Raw genomic sequence first — 24269 nt, forward strand, 5'->3', positions numbered from 1 at the left:
ACTTTGTCATCGACATCTAACTCATTCAGCACCAGGATTTTTTTAAACATTAAAGTCTCTTATTTGGTGCTTATAAAATGTCTTACCATAGTAACCATGTTACTATGGTGCTGTATGTTGAGTTTGAATCAGGACATTTGTGCAATTATCCCACTTTGTTTCTGCCACCTGTCTCGCCATCAGACTGTCCAGGACACATTTGCTAAAAGCAGAAAAAAGTGATCCAGCACAGACCTGATGGAAAACGTACAACCCAAATAAGTGATTAAAATGGGTTTTAAACAGAAAAAGAGGGGAAAAAAACAACCTGTTTTTCAGGTATTCACTTTGTAAGTATGCTTCACCTTCTGTCTTTTGTTGTGGAGCTGGGGTTACAGTAAGGCCTCTGTCCTGAATTTGTCAGTGCTTTCATTAATGATCAGTATCTTCAACATTTCTAATAACTCCTAGTTACATTTAGATTAATTCAGTCGTGCTGTACATCAATAACAAATATCTTTATGGCCACATTATCTGTATAGCCTAATGGAGAATGGAGTGATTCTAGGTCTGAAAAGTAAAGTGATGCAAAGTGCTTTAACCCTGCATTATTTCTAATGGGCAGAAGGGGGTTAGGGTTAGGTTTCACAAAGAGGTCTGATTGTATGTAAGCTTATGAGAAAGTTACCCTACTCATCCCTTGATAGATTACCTCAGTAAACAGTTTCCTAATGAGTTTATGGTCTCAATTGCTAGTCTCAAGTCTTCTTCAGTACAGCATGATGTTAATTTGTAAATTATGGTCCCATTTAGAGTAAAATAGACAATAAAGCAGGCTATCCTTTACGCTGCGGCTACCTTGTGACCAGGGATTAAGCAGTAATGGTAGAGGGACAGCTATGACATCAGCCAGACACTCCAGCGCGTTGCCCTAGTAGTGGAAAACCACTATCACTGAGCAACATTTAACTTTTACACTTGTATCCAAGATGACGGCATCGTAATGCTAGACCTGAGGCTTCCGAAGTGTAGTCCACAAACCAATGGGTGACGTCACAATTGGTTTACACTGAGTGGCAGCTTTATGTCTGCTGTTTTATTTGTAGCATCTTAATACAAATGCATAAGCATGCATCAAATCTCGGATGTGATTTACATCAACTCTGCATAATGCAGTGAAAAAAATTTACATAATAAATGACTTAAAGCTATGTGTCCTCATGTACAGACCGTGACAGAACATTTAGATTTGCACATTTAATGGAAAAGGTGTTTTTACTCTTTGAAAGCAAATGAGGATGCAGTCATGGCTTAATTTGACGCATACTGTACTCCTGCCAAATTAGTGCAATCCTAAAGCTTTTAATGGTGTCTCCTAATAATTGCCTTATGAATACGTGTTAATGAAGTGGCTTTTATTTCTGCCGTCATGTAACCTAAGTGCATGGATAGTTAGACCAGGAAAGATATCTGTGTGCAAATCCGTTGCCTTGTGTCAAAGTATTTCCAGGGACGAAGATTAGTGTGTCAGTCACCAGGGACTGAGGTCGTGCATCCTCGTCATCCAGCGGGCCTGCACCTCCATGTACTGTAACACCAACTGGCAGAAAGGTCATACCAACTTGATCTTCAATTTAAGATGCTGTTCACGCTTTGGCTCTCTCTCTCTCTCTCTGTCTGTTTTATGTGATGGGTACAGACAGTGTCGCACTTTGTGTATGTAGTTCCTGGAAATTCACATTTGACAAGGACTTTGAAAAGGAAGTTGAGGCTTTTGAATTATTAGAGGAGAGTAGAACGGCAGTAAAAGGGTCGGACACTGAGGAGGGGTTGTCTGCTCGCCTGCCACTTAGTTAAACCAGCCCGCATCATCTCCGAGGATCATATATCAGCTGTGAATGAGCTAGCTGAAGATCCCTTGCCTGAGGGAGATCACCACAGCATCACCAAAGTCAGCAGCACAGAAACTGTCAAGCACTGACACCTCCTGTGATCTCACAGTTATGGTGTGGAGACGGCTTTGATTGGACATACTGCCTACCAGGTAGTACAGTCAAACGTTCAGCACATGCATATTTAAAGGGTGCACCCTCACTGACTTTGTATCAGGGTGTGGAGCGCAAGGTAAGAATAATGAGGTTCATTACAGGAATCCACCCACTTCTCACTTCATGTCTTGACCATGCCTGTGTGCTCTTTTTAAATCTTTAATAAGTAATTAACCTGGCTGAAATGCTAGAGTTGAAATGGCCTGGAATGGCAAACCTGCAGCATCTTGCTCGATGCCTTGTTGCCTTGGAAACATTGGATTGGAAACACCAAGCGGTGGAGAAGATAATGTTGGAAGCAGCATCAGCTCAGTGAGGAGAGAAAAGAAAAGTTAATTGGTTTTGCGATCCAACCATAACTGACCAACAGCAGCTTTTGTAAACACAGGATGGGAACGAGAATATTGAAAAAAGTTTTATAATCTGAATTCACTGGAAATAAGGATTGGTTCATGCCACGGACAGGAATATGCTGCCTTAGCCTGTGAAGGCTATTTGGAGCGGGAGCTTAAGCTTGACACAATGTGCCCATACAATGGTTGGATCTGAGGTCTTGGGGATCTGCGGAGGGAAGCGCAGTCATAACAGAAATCCCCACTACAAAGAGAAGAGGTGAAAAGGCAGTTATTTAACCAGATGCCCCACTCAGCAGAGAGAGGATTAAAATGCACTACTGCTTATCTGGCATAAAGACTTTGACTTTAAAACTGCAGGTTCCCTCAAAAACATGGTGTGAAGGTCAGCCTTTTATTAGATGCCTTTTGTGTGCTAATGAGAATGCGGGGGGATTTATGTGTCATTCCTCTGTTCTTCTATTCACTCGGAGCTTTAATGTGGACGAGGAAGAATAACAAGGCTGCGAACAAGTGCTTTTTTGTTTTCAACCATTTTGTGGGGTAAAGTGGGTTCTGATTGCAAAGCAAACACGCTGAAAGCCAAGGTAACTGTACGGGGCTCAAGTGAACAGTTAAGTGTCTTTTAACCAATGTGCCTTCACTTCAGATATTACATAGTTTTTCTGTGAAGCACACTTTTATCTTTCTCCCCAGAAAAGTCTTTTTTCCCCTCAGTTTGGTCTTTTTTTTCTGTTGCAGGTAACCTAGAACTTGAGGCACCTTTTAAATAATACTGCCCTGAAACAATATTTGACTGGTTTTTAGCACAGAATCAGAGCTGCTGGCATTTTACCCAGGGCAGTGGCTTGGCTCACAGCATTTTCCAGCAATAAATCAGCTGATCCGTGCTGTAACATTGATTATAACATGCTAAGTTACACCTGGTGCATGTGTGTCCTGGTTGTAAAAAATATGATGAAGAATACCAAATACGCTTCAAGTAGCGCTCCAAATAAGCACAAGGTAAGACCTGTTTACTTGGTTTTCCCAACCATAACCAGGTGAAGTCAATTATTCAGTCGTTCTTTCTGCAAGTTCATATCATCTCAAAAATTAGATGTTTTGCTAAGAATCTGGAAACTATCATCCACAGTTTTAAAACATCCTTCTTACATGACTTTATCTCGCTGTATTCCTGTCTCACTCAATATAACCTATCCAAACTTTGTATTCAACATGCTGCAGTAAGAGTACTCACAAAACACCACACAACACCTTTTCCAGCTTCTCTACACTGGTTACATGTTGGAATGGATTTTAATATTTTAATGACCACTTTAAAAGCACGTTTGGGTTTTGCCACTGATTATAAATACCACTGACTTACTAACCCCTTACTAGCCTGATTAGATCCTCAGGCAGAGGTCTGTTTTTCTAATGTCAAGGTTAAGCAGGTTAGCCGTTTCTTGATTTTAAATCTCTCAAAAACACACTTCTTTACATCCGTTTTCTCTTGAAATGGTCATTCCTGCTTTTTTCTCATTTGAATAATTTTTACCTTGTTTGTCATTATTTTTGTATCAATTATACATTTGTTTATGAGTATTGTCTTTCATTTTTATGTCTTTGTAAAGCACCTTGTAACTTGTTTTTGAAAAGAATTATATAAATAAAATTATTATTATTGTGATGAGGAAGATGATGATGATGATGATGTTTATTATCATTATTTAAAACCCAAGTGTGTTCCGTGTATCAAAAAACGACCCACACGCAAAACACCAATGCAGGAAGGTAGAAGAACAAAAAGCGATTATTAATAAAGTAAGCTGTAATACACAGAATAAAAATGGCAGGTAACAAAAACAGAAGAAGCAGGCAGGAGCAAACCCGAGAACTAACAAAGTACAAAAATACAAAAATGTAAGTACAAACTGATGAAGCACTGGGAACACAGGCAAGAACACAGAGGGAACACAAGGCAGTAACAGCCACAGAAAACATACACACGAGTGATTAACTTATGGAAAACAGAAAAAGACAGGAAGTGCAAAGTCAAACATGACACGAGGATAAACTTTCAACATAAAACAGGAAACGACAAAACTAAAAATCAGGACCGTGACAAAATGCTTTTGTTGTCTGAACCAACCAAAAACTCAGATGCTGATTCTTGTCCAGTTCTAAGTATTGCACTATACCTCTCCTTTAAGAGTGGTAAAAAAAAAAAAAAAATGAAACTTGGTACAAAAAAATGTTGAATATGACCTGACCAGTATTTTTATGAACGTAGTTTCCAGAAGACAAGATTGACTTGTGACCGGAAGTTTGCAAATTATCAGACAAATAAAGCTGATAAATGCCCTCCTCATCTAAACAACTCCTGGTGTACCAGTGAATCCTCTGGGAAGCTCTTTGTGGACAAACAGCAACACAGCAGATACATTTGTAATCAGTTATTTTCCACTGGCTGAATATATATTTCATTTTTTACACACCAAACATCCCGCCACATCTGCTTTTCACCTCTCATACCTCTTGTCATATGACAAGCTATTGTTGAACTGGGTGACAATGGGAACGATGCAGTATAAAACCTGCAGCAGCTTCCCACAGTCATAGCCCCCAGCTCTCATGTCACTGAGGGTAGCAGGCTCTTGATCCCGTGGATCTGTGTCAGCCATCTCACTCATCACCTGCATTAGATATGATCCTATTATTCCGAGTACCACTTTTCTGAATAAAAAAGCATGTGACTTATCAAAAAGTAGTAAAACGTGTCCCTATAAATGGTAATGAGACATTCCAGGATTTTTATTTACAGCATCACACGTGATTAACTCTTAATTAATGCATTGTAAGCATGGTTACACTATATATGTTTAATAATTGAATTAGTTCTATATACTTTATATATTACCTCATAATTTAATACATCTAAAAACTGCAGGGAGGAGTAGCTAATACTAAAAAAATATATATATACGATGATAAAGAAAAGATTCAAAATGAAAGGTCAAAGGTCAGCTCAAGTCAGGCAGATGACTTGAGTGTATGGAGGTCATGGTGGATATCAGAATCTATTATATTTTGGGCCTGATTTTCAATAAAAGTTTGAGAAGCTGGGTGCTTGAAAAAGGATCCAAATAAAAATGCAGAATAACTGTGAAAACATAAAAATGATGTTGTAATCTTGAAGATAAATTCAAAATAGATTTAGGTCCGATCCACTTGACAGCAATCGAGAACTTAAGTGTAAAGGTTGTGTAAAGGTTGTGTTTAATATGACACATATTATAAAAAGATAGTCAATGTATTTAAAAAGAATCACGCCGTTGGTTCAGTCTTTGTGAAGCCTTTTGCACTTTTCCCCCCGATCCTCAGCACACTTCAAAGCCATCAGGTCCTTGGAGTTACATTACTATTCTGCTCACACGCACAATAGCCTGTAAGCAATGGACATTGAATTAGGCGAGAGGTTTATGCTGAAGGTATGGCCACATAGCACATTAATCTTTTATTTTCCGTCGATAATGTGGCACATCTAATGATGAGGGAGAGATTAAACCTCGGTAAACACAGCATGCTGTACAGTGTATAACAGTTCAAGGCTGGCAAGGCCACAAAACTGTGTCGGTGGAATTATGTTAGTGCAGGTGAGTGTTATTTACAGACAATTTGCAACACATACTGTGTTTTCTTACGGTGCTTAAGAAATCTGGATCTAATGTGTAAACAATATATTTTTGCAGCCTGTACTTATATACTGTAATTGAGCTGCACAGAATTCACAAATCATCGCACCCTGCTTTCCTCGAGCAGTGGATGTTTTGCATGACAATAAAGACACTCAAGCAATAAACACGATTAAATTATGTTTGGTCACATATCTGTGGTGTCTCTCGCACTCTAAGGGGCAGGGGTGAAACTAAAAATAAAAAGGCCAGGGTTAGGGTCATTCAGCCAGCCGAGTTCTCTTCTGCTGTGACGTTTGGGTAAAAATTAAGTATGGAGGTGTTCCATGAGGGTACTGGCATATGCTAGCTGGATAAAGGTTTTAAACAAAGCCCTTTGGCGTGCACAGCTCAAGGGGCAGGAGCAATTGCCCTCATGCCAGTGATGGCATAATTCTTTGAATGAAAATCAGCTTCTTGGCACAGGACACCTTTTTGTTCAAGCATGAGTGTGAGCTCTTGAAAATAATCAGAGTCCAGTAGAACGTATCTTGCAGAGGGCAGTGTTGAGTGGAAATCTACTTAATGTGCTCTTGTTTGCTACTAAATAGCAGATTAACCCCAGAGGCTTAAACCAGCCTGCAGCTGGTGCAGAGTATTCGAGCAAGGCGTCTGAAGGGGCCCCCCTTTCATCCCTGTCTTGACTTTTTTGATCCAACCCGAGTTACCAGAAAGAGGGATTTTACACGAAAGGTCAGCAATGCACAAGTCATCAAGGGGAAAAACAGATGAAGGTGGATGAGGCCTCAGAGAAGAGACAGCTTTGTATCATTATCACACAGACCATCGGAAAATAAGACTGTATAGGTCGTGCAAGCAGCTTATTGCAGCCCACATTTGTGTTTATTGTTAGGCAGCATTATGACAGGAGCAAAGGAGGAAAGAGTGACAGAGGGGCTGATCACACAGAGACGAGCCGCTACAGGTGCCATTGCTTTAAAAATGCCTTGGAAAAGCATGCTTTTGACAGTGTGGAGTGCCTGTGGAGCCGGGCTGCATGCACTACTGGCCATCATATGTAATTAATGGAAAATGCAGTGTGACTCCCGCGCCTGGCGCTGTAAAGTTCAACATATTTCAACCTCCAAAAATCGCTAGAAAAACATGATGCGCATTGCAGGAGAGGAGCGCCCACCAGGCACGGCATACCGTTGGAAAACAATGGTTTTGCTGGCAATGCGTTCACAGCAATCCGTCTGTGATCGGCCTCTGAGCGTGCATAGGAGGAGGGAGGTTGGGCTTTCTCTCAGGAAACAGCTCTGTGTTCCATGTGAAACCAAAACTTCATCTCAGTGCTCCTGAATACCAGCCAAAGCTTTCCTGCCTGAAAAAAAAAAAAAATGCTATGTGGACACGGGCCCTAAACCTAACCAAACTGTGTCCGTTTTACAACAATAATTACCTAATGATGAAAGTCTGGTACACCTGTCTCTGGTATTCTCCAATGGTCCTATATGGTGTTTTGGGACTTTTGACAAGTTCATACCGGTGATTAAGAGCTACGAGATGTTCAATGTTAAGTCAGAAATGCTTCAAGATTCTTCGAGGAATAGTTTGATTGTTAGAATGAAATGACGAGTGCAGAGTCCATGTTCAAATGGCAGAGCAGTTTTATTTTCAAATCATCTCTTCGTTAATTTTCTTTTAGTATTTGTGTAGTTTAAGCTCTGCAAAAAGAGGACAAAATGACTGACACAGGATCAAAATCTTAAAAATTGTCTGCAATAACTCAATTTTACAGGATGCACACATCATGGCTGAGTCAACAAGAATGAACAAAGAGATGAAAGCCTCATATTATATACAGCCTCTAATTTGGCTTGACTTGTTGCAGCTTGAGGAGGCGTGTCCTTCCCAGGCAGGCGTGTTTGTTCTGTCCTCGGCTCCTCAGGTGAAACCTTGTGACCTCTTGGATGAGACTTTTGACGTTGACATTTCAGGAAAATCTTTTTTTTTTCTGCTCTCTCATCGAGATGAGATGATTGATACCACTGTCATGTCTGTACAGTAAATGTAAAGCTGCAGCCAGAAGACGCTCAGCCTATCTTAGCATGAGGCTGCACAAACTGAAGCAATAAAACAACATGTTGTGGTGTTTCAGGGATTATGTGCTGGACTCTTTCTTGGATTTCTTGGCCACTGCTTCTGGCTAAGAACTAGTGCTGCACATAACATCTCATAAACCACAAATTGCTGTTTGCACACTTGTTTTTCGGGTAGTTGTTTCCCCCTGTCTTTGCACAGCTTATCTAACTGGGCAACTGGCTTCATATATTCCTCACAATGTTCTCAATCTTCTCATCTGACGCAAAAATGTTGAACTACTAAATACTGTTGAATTTACAATGACACTAAAGCTTCTACTGATGCAAAAGCCACTTCAAGGTGTTCCAGATAACAGGGTTGTTATATCCTGTTATTGCTGTTAATGATAACGGCAGTGCTCGCTTTAATTACACAGTGATGTGTTTGAAAGAGTCAAATCCAGCCTTATGTTGCCCTAAAAACCTAATTGAGATTCATTAGGATCTGCGCGCTGACTGCTGTCAATGTCAGCCTCGGGGCAAGTCATTTATTTATAAACATGTTTACAGTAGGTGGTATATGCTTTGTTGTACAGTTCAATGTCGAAATACCTCGAGGTTACTGTAGAGTTTGCCTCGGCACTTCGGGAAGGTCCCTGTAAACATTGTTGGGGTGATTGTCTGTATTTGACAAGGCTCGGTGCAACATCTGAAACAGGGGTTTTCAACATCAATTTATTCTTTCGCAAAGCATGGTGTCTCTTTTTTTTTCTTCAATCATTTTTCATGTGTCATTCCTCTGATAGATCTTCCTTCATACAGTCCTTTTTACTAGAAATGTGCTGCCTAAAATGAAAGCTCCAAAGTCCTGCAATGTGTCTTATGAGAGCACAAAGCATATGGGGGAGTATTAGAGGCCCTCTGAGGTTGGGGAGAAAATTGGCCATTTGTCTGTCACATTCGGCCCATTCTCCCATTACCTGTACAGACCCATTACAAGCTACAACTGTAATAACTCCTCGTGATCTATGACTGTGATGTGGCAAACCAGTGAGACACATGAACCCTGAGCAGGAGCTTGGTTTATGCCTATGTATATATCCCCGATGTGGGTTTTAAAGCTTTGTTTATATTCTTTTTCATAGAGGGTTTTTCCTGCTTGATCCCCAAATGACTTAAATTTTAATGTCTGTGTTTTCAACTGTACTGTAGTCACACCTCCTGAGATTACAACACCAATGACATATTCAAAACCCCAGAACTCATTCCTTCTGCTCAACAGTTTCCATCCCCTTTCAAGTCCTTGCCACAGAAGGGGAGCTCATGCAGAAAGGATTTGCCCTATCCAAGCATTGTACCTGCTGTAAATGATAGATTTAGAGAGAGGCAGGAAAAATGGCAAAAAAAAATAATAATCTCTTTGACGTGAGACATGACAAGTGAATAGACATAAAAAAGAAACCAAGCACACAGAAAATTGGATTTTCAAGAGTGCCTTGTCTCGCAAAAAATGACCAGTCAGAGGGTGTTAGTGAGGCAGACTGGCTTTCATTAGCCTAGTCATTTGGCATCACTGAACCATGAAGATGGTTAAGTGATATTATGTTAACCTCCTGTTTTACATCTTGGGTTGGGATTAAATGTAATTAGATGGCTTTTGTACTTCCCACATAGTCTTCTGGGTAATTGATGACTGACTGAAGTCATTTACTGACTGTCCGCACTATTGTTCTGATCTCACCACTGCTGTCTGCCATTTGAACAATGATTGACCAAGACTACAGACATCAGCTAGTTTGCTACGGCTTTGACTTTCACTGTGGTCACATCAAAAGGGAAATGGCGTGTCCCGTTTAGCAATTTACGGTATCTCTGCCCTATTTTTAGCCCGGCGTTGGCTGAAAAGATGTGATGAATGTTGAATTTCTTTATACTGGTTCAAATCATCCAACGCATGCAGAGAAAAGGGGAGCCAAACATTAAAGCACTGTACCATATGTATGGCTATGTTTGACCTTTAAAATATAATTGATGGACCTGATTCTGGTGGCCTTTTATCAGAATCATTTACTCTGGCAGCAGGGAGTATTTTTATAAGAAAGTACATGTTATAGTAGGCGTTCACTGCAGATGTGTCACAGATCTCAACAAAGGCTTCACATTATATCAATATGAATATATTTTGGATGGACTCACAAAGGAATTTCGCCTATTTTCATCCTGCTTTGTACAATTTTGGTAGTATACTGTATGTAAATGAACAATTCTGCCAGCATCCAGAGCCCCCTGCTCACACTCCAAAGAGAGCTGGAGTGTTTATTTGGAATAAAATTGGGAATACAACAGCGCCTTTCTCTGTTTTGTCTGGTCATGTACTGTTATGCATCAATTGTGTTGTGTCTTTCGACTAGGGATGGGTCATGATTTTCAAATATTCAAATAGTTTTTAAATTGGAAATATTCTAAATATTCATACGACTATGGTTTTGTCTGAAAATAATATTTTCCATAGTTTTTTCCCTTGTTTTCACTGGTGTCTGGAAATATCGCGATGCTAACAGGTATCGCACTATTACAGGCCTTATTATTATCAGGCTCCGGTAAAACATGTGTTGTACGAACTCTTCCACAAGAAGTCAGTATAAGCCTCTGCCGCTATATACGACAATCACAAACAAACAGCAGATATTCGAATAATCCTTGAAAAGCCCAGTTTTTATGCAAGGGCCATCTATCCAGCTGATCTATCCAATGGATAAACACTCACTAAATGGTTCAGTAGCATTTCAGCTGAACTGCCAGATTAAGTTGTTGTGCACTGTATCCAACCATTTTGAAGCCTCAGGTTTGGCATTACAGCTTTTTGTTTTTTTATAGCCAGGAGTGATCATATTTGAAAGAGACTGTGGACTGGATCTGACTGATAACCCAAGGACACACCGTGGTAGCAACTATTTAATCAAGGTAGCCATATCCTAAAGCATACCCTGCATTATCATCTATTTTACTCTAAATGGGACCATCATTTACTAAATTAACATCATGCTGTGAAGAGGACCTGAATCAAGTGATTGAGACCATAAACTCATCAGGAAACCATTTAGTGAGGTACTAAATTGATGAGGTTGTGGGGTCATTTTCTTATAAGCTTAAATACAACTGGACTTCTGTTTTTTTAAACCAGTGGAGTCGCCCACAACTGATAATTAGACAGAATGCAGGTTTAAGGCACTTCGACAGTGGCTTCACTTTTGAGACCCAGAAAGCTCTGTTTATATTTTATACAGTCATTCGAGAAGACGTACTGCAGGTCAAGAGTTTTAAACCTGAAGAGACACACATTTGAAGATGTGGAGACTACAAATCATTCAGTGTTTGTCCCACCTTATAAGACAGTCCCGTACACTCATCTACAGGCCACACAGACAACACGCAGAGAGAGCTACAGTAACTGATTGTGTTTCGCTGTGGGACAAGTCAAATAGATACATTGGTTAATTATATTTGTGCAATTCCCAAATTAAATCTTAATGCTACAAAACTATACTTCACACAAGAGGCTTATAATCGCATTCACACAATATAACCAGAGGTGTTTCTGGCCTATTAAGACCACAGGTGTCAGACTGGGACCACTTGTTCTTATATAGGGGCCAGTAGAATTAACCCTGAAATTAGGATGCAGCGAGAAACATTTGTGAGGAACCAAGGGTTTGATTTCCACTGGGGATGGGGATTGTCTTCTCACTGTCCAGCAGCCACGTCCAGATAAAAGAGAGGAAGAGTTGATAAAAAATGTGGAAAAGCACATCTGAGTCACCTTCAGTTATTACATTACACTCAAAGCAATTGGCTTAAGGACTGGGTACATGAACTCCGTCTTAAGATCATTTGAGATGTTACGCCTTTACATCTGATTCATTCAAGGTGCAATTTGTATAGAATATGTAGAATTGGCGTTGATTTCATACCCAAAACAAATAGGGGGCAGCACAACGCCAAAATAACCGCTATCTGTTGGTAACTCTTGCACCGGTAGTAAGCTAGTTAGCTCAGTTAGTTGTCAGCTAGCTGCCCAGACTGGGAGCTCCGAGCACCGGGGGAGTGTTAATGTCTATACTGCTACCACAGGGGCTTTGGACTGCGACCAGGCTGGGGCTAGCTGGAATTGGTACCTTTCTCTGTTCCATAATTGCCGGTGTAGGTACCAGAGGAGGATCCTACTCTCTGTATTTTCCTCAAGCAGACAGCACCGCCTCTTTATGGAGTTCTCTGTTCTGATTGGATAAAGTGGGCAGGGATACCAGAAAATGTATTCTCTCTTTTACTGCATGAGCAGTGGGAGGAGAGACATGGGTTACTAACCAAACACTCTATAACAGTGTTTACTGTTGGAATATTGAGCTATTTAACACTTATTTTAATAAGAAAATAACACTTACAGCAGCTTTAATTATTTGTCATTATTAGTTTTACAGATAAGTGTAATGCAAATAACATTTTATTGTTTTACAACCTATGAAGGAAAACAAAAACAATAAATAAAAAACAAAAACACCCATGAAATGAATAGAAACAAGACAGTGATGTGGTGTGTCCTAAAACAATGATTATAGATCTGCTCATTCCTCACACTTTTAATTGAGAATTCCTATCACATTGTTCATAAAGCTCATGCAAAGTTCACCACAGGCTTATACAAATAAGAGACTTACACACATCTCTTATGTACAAATGTACGAATGCAATAAAATGCGTCATGCACTGACAGATGTGATTTATAAAGGTTCAGTTCCCAAGAAAATGTATCCATCTGTGTACATAACTTTCAGTATTTCTTTAAAAGCATTATGTACTGTGCGATTACTCCCTAAACAGCAGAACCAATAAACAAAACTAAGAGGAAATAATTTTATAAAAAATCCCCAAGAAGTGATTATTCACATTGAATACAGAAACTGTTTTTTGTGTCTCTTTATTAAAATTATAATTGCATTTTGGATAACCTGATTCTTTAGCGACATCATGCAAGGACCCACACTAATATAACAACAGAAATGTTGCTGTTGGTCAATGGGAAGTCATGGTTGTAATTGGCTCATGTTCAAGTGTCTATGTCACCGTCTACTCTGCAGACGTGTCAGGCAGCTGGCTGCTTTAATCAGAGGTGAAGTACATAGTTTAGTCATAGTTGGACCCTTTGGTATCCAGGCTGTGAGACGTAAGAGACGGTTAACAACGTCTGAACAAGAAGGCATGAGGAGATCAGTGCATCAGTGATGGAATTTTGTTGATCAAAAACATCTGAGAGTCTCATCTTGTGCTGGAGGAGCGTTATTTTTAAATGTTAAGGCAGGAGGGAAGAATGCGTGTACGAGTGGGTTTGGATGCTGTGAAGGAGGTCATTAGCCAACCAGTGAGGGTGATGTTGGCTCACTAGAAAGTGAATTAAAGTTAGTCATGTTTGTTAAAGTATGATGAGGCAAAATCCGTAACAGCTCCTGGTGCCTGCTGCCGTATTCAGGTCGGGTTAAATCATGATTACAAACCTCCAACTGAGAAAGCCTGTAAGCTTACTATCATAATTACTGCTCAAGTTAGATATGAGGGAATTTTCCAGTATTGCTACCTGGCAGTGGATTCTGGTTGTTGTGGGTTTTTCTACCTTATGAGCAAATGGGGAATACCACAACCAGACCACGAATTTCCAATTTCCAGCGCTGAAATGGATAAATACTGGACTGAAAGACTGAAAATGGTTCAGTAACATGTTAGTTTAATTGCCTGATAAGACAATACTACTGTTCATATATCTTGGTTTTTATAGCCAGATGTGATTATATTTGAATAAGATGCTGAAGCACATCCAATCAGGACATCTTGACTGGATCTGACTGAAAACCCAAGCACACACCCTGGTAGAGGACACTCATTAGGAGACTGTTTTCTGACTTAATAAACCAAGTGAGAAGAACTGTAGGGGTCATTTTCTCATAGACTTCTATACAGTTGGACCTCTTTTTGAAACCAGTGGCGTCGCCCCTTGCTGGCTGTTGGAAAGAATGCATGTTTAAGGCACTTCCACAGTGGCTTCACTTTTCAGACCAGGAAGCACTGTCCACTATTTATACAGTCTATGATGCTAACGTTGGCTTTTAGTTCCACAGCGCCATTAGCCGTTGACTTTTTTATCTTTTTAACTGGTCTTTAGTTGTTCCAGGATCTTGAATGTGACCTCAGATTCAACGCAGCATGTAGGAACAGAGTGTATGCAGCATTTTAGTGACTGCTGGCGACTCTTTCCTCCCATGTTTCTGTCCTGCTGGATGATGATGATGATGACGATGATGAGAGTAGCTTTGGGGCTAGAGAGGCAGATGGACCCTCATCCTCCCTCCTACCTGCCACTGGACTGACCTTCATGTCCCTTGAAAGCATGATACCTGTGAATACTCTGATTATGGCCAGGCCAGGCTGCACAGGCCCGCGACCCCTCACTGTGCCGGTGAGTGTTGAGGCAGTAGAGTGGACATGATTGACTCTTACCGCATACCCTGTCGGAGAGCTGCATTCCAACAGGGAAAGACAAAGAGACCGAGCGAACGGGAGATGAGGGGGAAAAAAGAGAGAGCCCGCCCTGCATTCTCTGGCTAATTAAGTCTTATTATCCTGCACAACAGGAGGTACCTGAGAAATAATTGGCCACAGCGACAGCTAAATGTTCCAATCTGGAGGTGAAGCAAAAAGCACTGTAAAAGGTCACATGCCATTGTGCATTTCGCTGATCTTATTAGCGCCTCAGTCTGTCAAAGGACCCATCATTAATTCATAGGCAAAATACTCGCTAGATTGAAAATATTCCACATCCCCCGATTTAAAGCCAATCTTGTTTAGGTGAGAAAATTAAATTTGTCTTTGTGTGATTTTTGACCTGTTAGTCAAAGAGACAGTCACCTCCAATATTGGCTTTTATACCCACTTACTTAGTAAGGATTATGTCTCTTTAGTAGTGCTAATGCAACATTGAATCATAGTAGAGAAAGTATAGGAAAAATATACCAAATTATGAAATATATATCCCCACTCACACGTGACATTCGATGAATTTTCTAAGACCTACTTCAGCAGGGATAGCTAACAATATGTCATGATGTGCCACACATATATTTTCAATTCTAACAACATTTCTGGGTGATTTCACAGATGAACACCTTTAACCAGAGAGGAGGAACTAATCAGTTTAAACAGCTGCTATCTTTGGCACTTAAGGCAAGACTAACTGACTTTCTTAAAACATTTATTTTTGTGCCTGTGTTCCTTTCAGTAGTATTTAGCTTAGAATTTAATAAGTCTATCTTGAATTAGTAAAATGGCTTTGAAGAAAAAGGTTATCTTGACATTAATACACCTCCAGATTACAAAGCTTCTCAACTAGATATACAGTGTGGCTCCGTTTGTAAGCCTGCAGCTGTTTTTTTAATTTAGTTTTCATGCTACAATGACTGCGTACAGTCCAGCTGTGTGGCAACATTTTGTTGGGATAAATGTCAACAAAGCAGAGTTGCACGAACCAGCCCAACGACTGAAGAAAATCCTGCATTCATGTTCCTCCACTGGCACTTAACTCAGTAACTACTAGTAATGAATCAATATGTGCCATTCAGAGTTTATCAACTGTATTTTTTTATTGTTTCATGAATAAAAGTTCTGATTCAATTTCATAACAACTACAAACTACAGTAAAAGAAAGAATATTTGTGAAAATAATCAGAATTTGTCATTTAATGAAACAGCTTATAATAATCAATGTGTATGTTTTATGTCTAAGCCAGAGATCGTGTGACGTTCAGACCTCTGACTGATCTCAAAACTTACCAAGTACTCCAACTCTTTCTCTTCTTTCTGTCATTTTGTCCAGACCACTATTCTTTTCTCCACATATTGAGGAAATGGAGTCACAAAGCCTCTGGATTATTGCAAATTTTTCGCTCAAGCCTGAAAGACTTTCAACTGCCACTGACATGTCTTTCCCCCAACTCACACTTCCCTGGAGCAAATCCCGTCCGACTTACATCTTTGAGTGGACATAATACTGTATGTAATCAAGCTGCCTCTTAAATTGGCTTTTTGACACATTTCCAGTGCGTTGAAAAGTCAGACTGAACAAAGACTTCAACAATGGTAAAAGTTCTGTTTGAATTATCAGTAACTGGATTGCATACAGACATCATGTCCTGGGAAACCCTTGTGCTTGCGAAGGTAATCTGAATCCGGCGAGGGAATGTTTGCTACCAGTAAAAACTACTTTAGAGAAGCTAATTGTAAATGCATTGAATGACTGCACTTCAACTGTACAATAGGCCTTCAAAATTTCACAAAAAATAATGAGTAGATAAGATCAATAGATATTGTGGTTGCGCATTTTTCCCTCCGACTGTCAGGAGTGTTTTGAAGATTCTGTCTATTGATGCATCAAGGCAGGGTGTTTCTGCGCCACCCATATATGATTTGCAAATGCACTTCTCTCTCTCTCAGCCGAGCAGACACATCCTTATATGAAAAGAAGCAAATATATATATATATATATATATATATAAAACAGTCTAAAGTGGATATTTCAAAGAAATAAACCCAAGTGTGAGAGCTGTGAGGCGAAAACACTTTGATGATGTAGCTCAATAAATGTAATGTTGGTCAGTGATCTGCCATGTTTGTGTTGACGTTTACATGGTTTCACTGGCGCAGGGGAGCTTTAAGCAATACCAAAGCAATGTTTCTAGCATTTCACCCAAACTCTGATCAGTGCCAACAATAATATATCACAAGTACTATAGGGTCTCTTATACAGTAGAGTCAGCATACTATTTAATAATAACACATGCTGCTTGTTATTCATAGCTTGTTTTCTTGCACTGATGAACGGTCTTTCTAATTCAAGATTGGTGTTTCTTCATTGCTCTGAATTTAAAAGTTATTATGTTTCCTGGCTCGTTAACTAACATTTATATGGATTATGGAAACGCTTATACCAGAGCTATTTATTATGTGTTTTATATAATATTCACAGTGGCTTATTCATCTTATCCAGGGATACGACACTGTACCATCAACATGATTTTGAAGCTGCTATTTTAAAGGTAAAAAAGTTACATAATGTTGCTTTAAATTACATAACTAACATACATATTTTAACCTGACCAAAGATCTTTTTCATCTTTAACATTAATCACGTGTTGATGAACATTCAGTCCTGCCGCTGCCGCTTTTGGGAGCAGTCATATATGTTGTTTTGGGAGTCAATGGCCATCGACCTATTCAGTCACTTGTTCATTGTCTACAAGGGAAATTATTACTTTGGTTGACTGTGCACATACAACTGTTATTTAACAGACATTAACCTTGAGACTTGTTACTTTCTACATACAAAAGTCTTAGTCCTTTTTCATAACAGACATTTGATTTGTCGTATAAAAGATTCAGTTTTTGTTCTTTATATACTTGTATCTGGCAAACAGCTACATTTCAGAAATCCAACAAATACGGATTTCTTAATTTAATCTATTTTGTTTTTGTTTGTTTTTTTATTTGTTGACAAAGCACAGTAATGAACATCTACATAAAAATGCAAGACTTAAAATGCTGGATTTTGGAGAGAATGCAAGTTTACATCCGTAGCGCCTAGGCGGCAAACAACAGTAAAATAACAAGTAAGAATATAAAATACAAACAATATAACACAACCCACTATAAATTAGGGCGCTAGGTTTGCAACAAATAACAATAATTTACCAAAGAATAGTTGGAGAAAAACAAACGCCAAGTATGTCAAGTGAGAAAAACACACCGTTTATATACAGCAAAAACTAAACGATGCTCTGTAGAGTTAAAATGTCCACTGATGAAGAAAACAAGGAAATAAGCCCCTGTGAGATTGTACAGTGAGACTCTTTGTTCCTGCTGTGAGCAAGTGTAACATGAATTAATCAGCAACTAGTAGCACAGTGTGTTGTTATTTCACAACAGTGCTTTGATGAACTGAAGGAGCCATGGCAATACTTTTAATACAAAGGATTATTGCTTTCTTTATCTTTCCACCGCAGAACAAAATAAGAATCGACGTGAATTCATAAACCGACTGAACAATATGAGGTGTTGTCAGATAACTGAACACCATGCTGTGAATAGCCAGATTCTGTTATGAACAACTGACCTAGAGAAGAGTGTTATTCACCAAAATAATAAGCAGTACCCATCTCCAGAGTTTGTGCTGAGCAGATGGCTGATGAGAAAGCTTAACAAACAGTGTAAAATTGATCTGTCCCTATTTGCGATTGCAAGAATTCCATTATTGGGTGACCGTTTTGCAATATTTATGCTTTTCACCCTGTGTTGCCCCCACTATGATTGCCCCCCCTACCCCCACTGAGCCTTTTTGTCAGCCAATCATTCACCTAATGCTAATGACCAGGTGCTAGCTCTACTGTCCCTCAGATATCATGCCTGAAGACGGATGTATTGATCGGCTGAGATTGATCAGGGCAGGGATGATACAGCAACATTACATGATTTATTCAGGTTCTAATATCTTGCGTCAGGATTTCCCTCTGGGACTCGGCTGTCTGGGCCCTGTGTACTTTCATCATCCATCCAAGTATCAGACCTTCTTTACAGATTCCAACCGCAACTGCTGGAGGCAGTGACGGTCCCATTTAGTAGTGAGGCCGACTATTTAAACACAGTTTGAAAACTGTTGCTTTTTATATTTATTATATCCTCAATAGAAGGCTGCACTCCCTTTCCGTCTTCCACTTTACGAAACAGCTACATGATTTGCATTCTGTGGAAGGAAAATTTTTAAAGCAATCGAATAAGCAGTTTTCCATTTCACAAAAACAAGACAATCTTGCCTCTCAAAATAACGAATCAGTATTCATCAGTCGGAAAAACTAATTTGCGATGCATTAGACATACTCACGACATGCGCTCGCTGAACTTATGCTGCTTGTTTACAAAATCTCACAAACCTAAAGTACACAAAATCAAACTGTCTCCCAGTGGCAAGCAGAGAATTTGTTCAGGCTTCAGCTGGGCAGTGAGGCAGGCTGCTCTGCGCAGCTGACAGTAAATAGTTTCAGGTTCCCACTCAAAAAAAAAAGAAGGAAGACGACCATATGATGCCAAAGGCTCTTCAGTCGATTTAATGAGCAGCTGACACAAGTAGAAATGTTTTAGTCTGTGACCTTCATCAGTGTACTGGGATTCACCTTTTTTATTCTGCCTCTGACTCACCATGCACATTACCGCATACAAATACACTTTATACACTTCATGCACGTACAGTTACACTGACACTACTGTATATCAAAGGGTGGAATATGCATAAATATACACTAACAAGATAGGTTTCTTTATTGAACCTTCCCAGTTTTAAAGGGACAGTTTACTGTGACAGCAGTTGTCTAATCATGGACTGTACAAAACATGAACATAGTCTCTGGGATGTCACCCAGGTGTCTGGTCAATGGCAGTCGCCATCTTGACGGTGCCTGACACTGCTTAACTCCCGGTTGATCCAAAAATGAGCAGAGATTTTTTAACGAGTGAGTTATATGAAAATATAATGCTGTTGTCATGAACAGGGAAATTAGCTATTGAGATCATAGCATTTTTTTGAATCAGCATGTAAACACTAGGGCTGCCACAAACGATTATTTTGATAGTCGACTAATCACCGACTATTTTTTCGATTAGTCGACTAATCGGATCATACGTAAATTGACTCTATAACATACAGTTTATCGCACCAGCATGCAGCTGCTCTTATATAACAATTGTTAGCTTTCAGCTTGAAGTGTTTAAGGTATATGCTAACTAAAAATGAAGACAATTAAGATGATAGTTCATTAAAACTTTAATGAAATATGCTTGTAGCAACAAACAATTGTAGCATAAAGTGCAAACAGCTGAGTAAACGGATAAGGCACTAGCTGACCTAAGGAATTATTGAAGTTGCATACATCTTGACAGCTCTACTTTACACTGTTGATTTGTATAATCCCAACAGACATGTCCAGTGATTTTCAGCTTTCTGTGTTTACATTTGTCTGTTCTGATGATACAAGTCAGCTCCTGAAATGTGTGTTTCTCTTCTATAAAACACATTCTACATCGCGGAGGCAACGTCTTTCCACTTAGGGCTTCCTTCACCTTTAAAACGGGGCAGAGCTCCGTGGGAAACACCTGCCTGACACAGCAACGTAGGGAACCGTGCATGTCCGTGGAGCTGGGAAAAAACGGCGTCGCCGTCGCACCGAATGCACGCTGCTACGCGCCGCTTTGGGTTGTGGCAACCATGAATGAGTTCGCCTCAGTTTCACGTGATTTTCACTGTCAGCCTGTTAATTTTACTGACCCGAGCTGAGACGCACCCCCCAAAACAAAAAGTCTTCGGATCTGAACGATTTACGCAAGTCCCCTAATTGGCCACGAAAAAAGCGAGCTGCGCTTTTCGGCGCGCTGTTTGCATCCCTGAATATAACAACAGTGCATTTTGTGCTCAGTGCTCACAACTGTATTCAACTTTACTACACTCTGACTCTATATAATCCCAAACTGCACAAGGCTCTTGTTCCTAAGGCTAATGAATCAAATCGTCATCGCTAATGTTAACGTTTACAGCTATCAATATGAGTAAGTAGTAAGTTAGCTCTCTGTTTACGCTAATGTTAGTAGCTAACTAGCCAGTTAGCTTAACGTCGTTGTCAGCCACAACGTGCTTCCTTTTCAGGAGCTCATGCATCACACTTGTGCTGCCGTGAAAGGCAAGTTCTGTCTGTCTTGCAGATATTGCATTGCACACTTTTCTCTTTTGTTTTCTTAAAATGCTCCCACACTTTTGAGCTCCGTTGCCGCCGGGTAGCCATGATACCAGAGAGCCCGTCTGGTATAACTTCAGGTGACACCACGGCTGACCCAGATTACCACTACTGCGCATGTGTGTCAAGGACAGAAAGGCAGACGCGGCATTGGAAGGTGCCGCAGCAGAGAGAGAAAACAAAGTTTAAAAAAAAAAAAACGACGCGTCGACTATTAAATTAGTTGTCGACGATTTTAATAGTCGACATAATCGTGACTAGTCGACTAATCGTGGCAGCCCTAGTAAACACTTTAATTCATGTTGTAAAGTTGGGGATCGATAGGGGTCTATGGGAATTGACTCACTTTTGGAGCAAGCCTCAAGTAGTCATTCAGGGAACTTTAAGATTTTGGCCTTTCTATGTTGGCTTCACTGTGCATATCTAAGTATATAATGTATAATATATGCTGCAATCCGTTCCCAGTTGGTATTCCTGACGTCCAAACTAAATATGTCCCAGTGAGCCTGCTCAGGAAAACATGGACAGCAAACGGGTGTTTGTATGGCAAGTCTGTGAACTTCACAAGCGGCGACAGCAGCTGATTTAACAAATTGGCTCACTTAAAAAGAGACAGAAGGAGCAGGCTCGTACTGCATGCTAGCAAAGTTCTATCAAATATAAATCAACTGAATGGAAATGAAAATGTCAACTACAAAGTTGTTTTTTCCGCACATTTCACAACACAAACACTAGATACATTAAAAAGTGATGAAAAGGTAATTGTTCACTTTGTGTGCCAACATCGGTGGCCGGGTGTGGTGGTGGATGCAGCATAATGTCTTCTGTAGCTGTGAGGAGCTTTCAAATATTTATTTGTATATTTATTTATTTTATTTTATTTTATTTTAGTTTATTTTAGTTTAGTTTAGTTTAGTTTTTGTTTACATAAAGCCTGTGTTACAAACAGGCTATCTGGAGTTTGGAAGATGTGGTATTTTACCAGGCAGGGAAAGTCTAATAAAAGACATTGTTGAGTTGCATTATGGGAAATAATGCAAGGCTCTAGTGTTTTTGGAGTTTGCTCCATGCTAGAGACTTAAAGTCAGGATACCTCAGGATCAGTTGCTTCAGTTTTTAACTCTTCAGGTTTTAATCTCTCTCTTTTGAGTCTCCCAGTTCTACTGGAATGTAATTCACCTCGTAGCCCACCAGGGACCTTAATACATAATTGGCCTTGAACTGTTTGTTTACCTCGCTAGACAAGATAGAGGAGTATTAAAAAGGGAGATTAAGGTCCTCATTTAAACCTGTTCAAAACAATGTGCCTAATTTATAAATACACTTTAAGTTTAAGAAGTGACTTTGTCAGTTGTTAACATTATTTTTTCATTTACCTCATTAGTTTATTTGCACTTGTTGACATAAAAAAAGAGCTGTAAATTCTTCTTCTGTCCCTGGTCAGATGTTGAAATGCAACCAGAAAGTAGAATAAAATAATCAGAATTATCTTGCAATATTGTGATGTAGTCTGTTATAAAGGATCATCTCAGTGCTCTCTTTAAAAATGTTCCCCACAGTCTTCTGAACATTTACAACAATAGTTATTTATAACATTGTTTATAAAATGTCACAGCCCTAATGAACGAGAAGTCTCCCATTGGCTAGTGGAGAATTTGTTCAGGCTTCAGCGAGCCAGTTGTGCTGGCTGTTCGACACAGCTGGCAGGGGATGCGCCCTGTTGTTCTGGGGGGCTTGAGGGCAGGTGAGCTCCTGTCACAGTAGAGGATGGGTCGGGCCCATGATGCGTGTGGCATGTTGTTGGTGCAGCTGATGGGGAGGGGAAGAGGGTCAGCGGTACCTCCCAGGCTTCCCATCCCGTCCCCCCATCCCATCTGTCCTGCACTGACAGTATGTGAGCAGAATAACAAGTCTGCATCTGTCCAGTAATGAGATCCCCAGCTCAGCATCAAGATATCAGATGTTAACAGGTAGATGATGATAATAGTATAACCTCATCAGTACTCATCGCTGTAATCACAAGCTCCGCTTCGAAGTACACTAAACAGTAATTACTAGACCGGTCTGCACTACATTACTTTAAGGAAAACAGAGTGACAGGCTGATGCGTACCGAAGCTGAGACCTGCTGCGCTTGCAAATATGTTTTTAAATATCACTCTGTCAAGATCCCAAGTTTACTATTTTGTTATGTTGAGATAACAAAGCTAATTTTCTCATGTTATCTTCATCTTATTGTAATTAGACAACAGATTCAATCACACACCGCTCTGTGGGCTCGGTTTGTGAGTTTCAAAGCAACCCAGATCTAAATTTTTATGACTTTTTGCCATTTGTGGTAAGATATTGAGGGTATTTACGGCTAGAAAAGTAACTACCCAGACTGTTAGGTGTCTCAATGATATCATGAAGCATGTATATAAAGGAGTATGTTTATAAATATATATATATAGAGTACCCCTTGATTTGACATTTTCAGCATAAATCCCCATATGTGCTTCCTTGCATGGCGCTTGTTATCTTTCATGCACATTTTAAGTAATTAGTGAAACAACCTTTTTGTTTTCTTGTGATAAGGGATTGATTATATCATTATCTCAGGATAACAAGGCTTGTTTTCATAAGATATTGAAATAATTAATTTGTGATTTAAAAAAAATAGCAAAGCTATCTTTGCAGGTATGGCTGTCCTCAGAAAATATGAGCAATAGGATGAATGGTGCACAAGTGTACTGGACAACAAAATCCAATCCAAGTTTTTTCTTGCAAAGTTTCATTAAAGCAATTCAGCATTTTAAAATCCATTTTTTTTCAAGAGTGAGATGAGAGGATTGATACAACTCTAATTTCTGTTTAAGTACAGAGAGAATGCTATTAGCTTAGCTTAGCACAAGACTGGAAGCAGGCGGAATCAACTTACAAATGAACACATATCTCTTTTTTGGGGTAGATTTAGGGGGAGTACTGCCATTATTTCTTGATGAACAACATTTTATCTGTATCCGCTAATGTTGGCAACTACACTGTGGCTTGCCAGATGTGACCGTTGAGTGCAGTTTTTAATCTTTGAACTGGCACAGTTGGTTTCAAACCTGTAAACCTCACACAGTAGCTGTGTCTGGCAGAAAAATAGTAACTCTCCATAACCCTTTTGTTTTTACATTTCTGTCAGTGGACTAAGTTAACACACAAGACATGACATGTTAATCAGTAAGCTAAGAAGGTGCTAGTTGGCTTTTTTTTCCATTTGGAGAGAGCCAGGCTAGCTATTTTAA

This window comes from Pagrus pagrus (genome assembly GCF_965226575.1).
Source record: "Pagrus pagrus genome assembly, chromosome: 9".
NCBI classification, from domain to species: Eukaryota; Metazoa; Chordata; class Actinopteri; order Spariformes; family Sparidae; genus Pagrus; species Pagrus pagrus.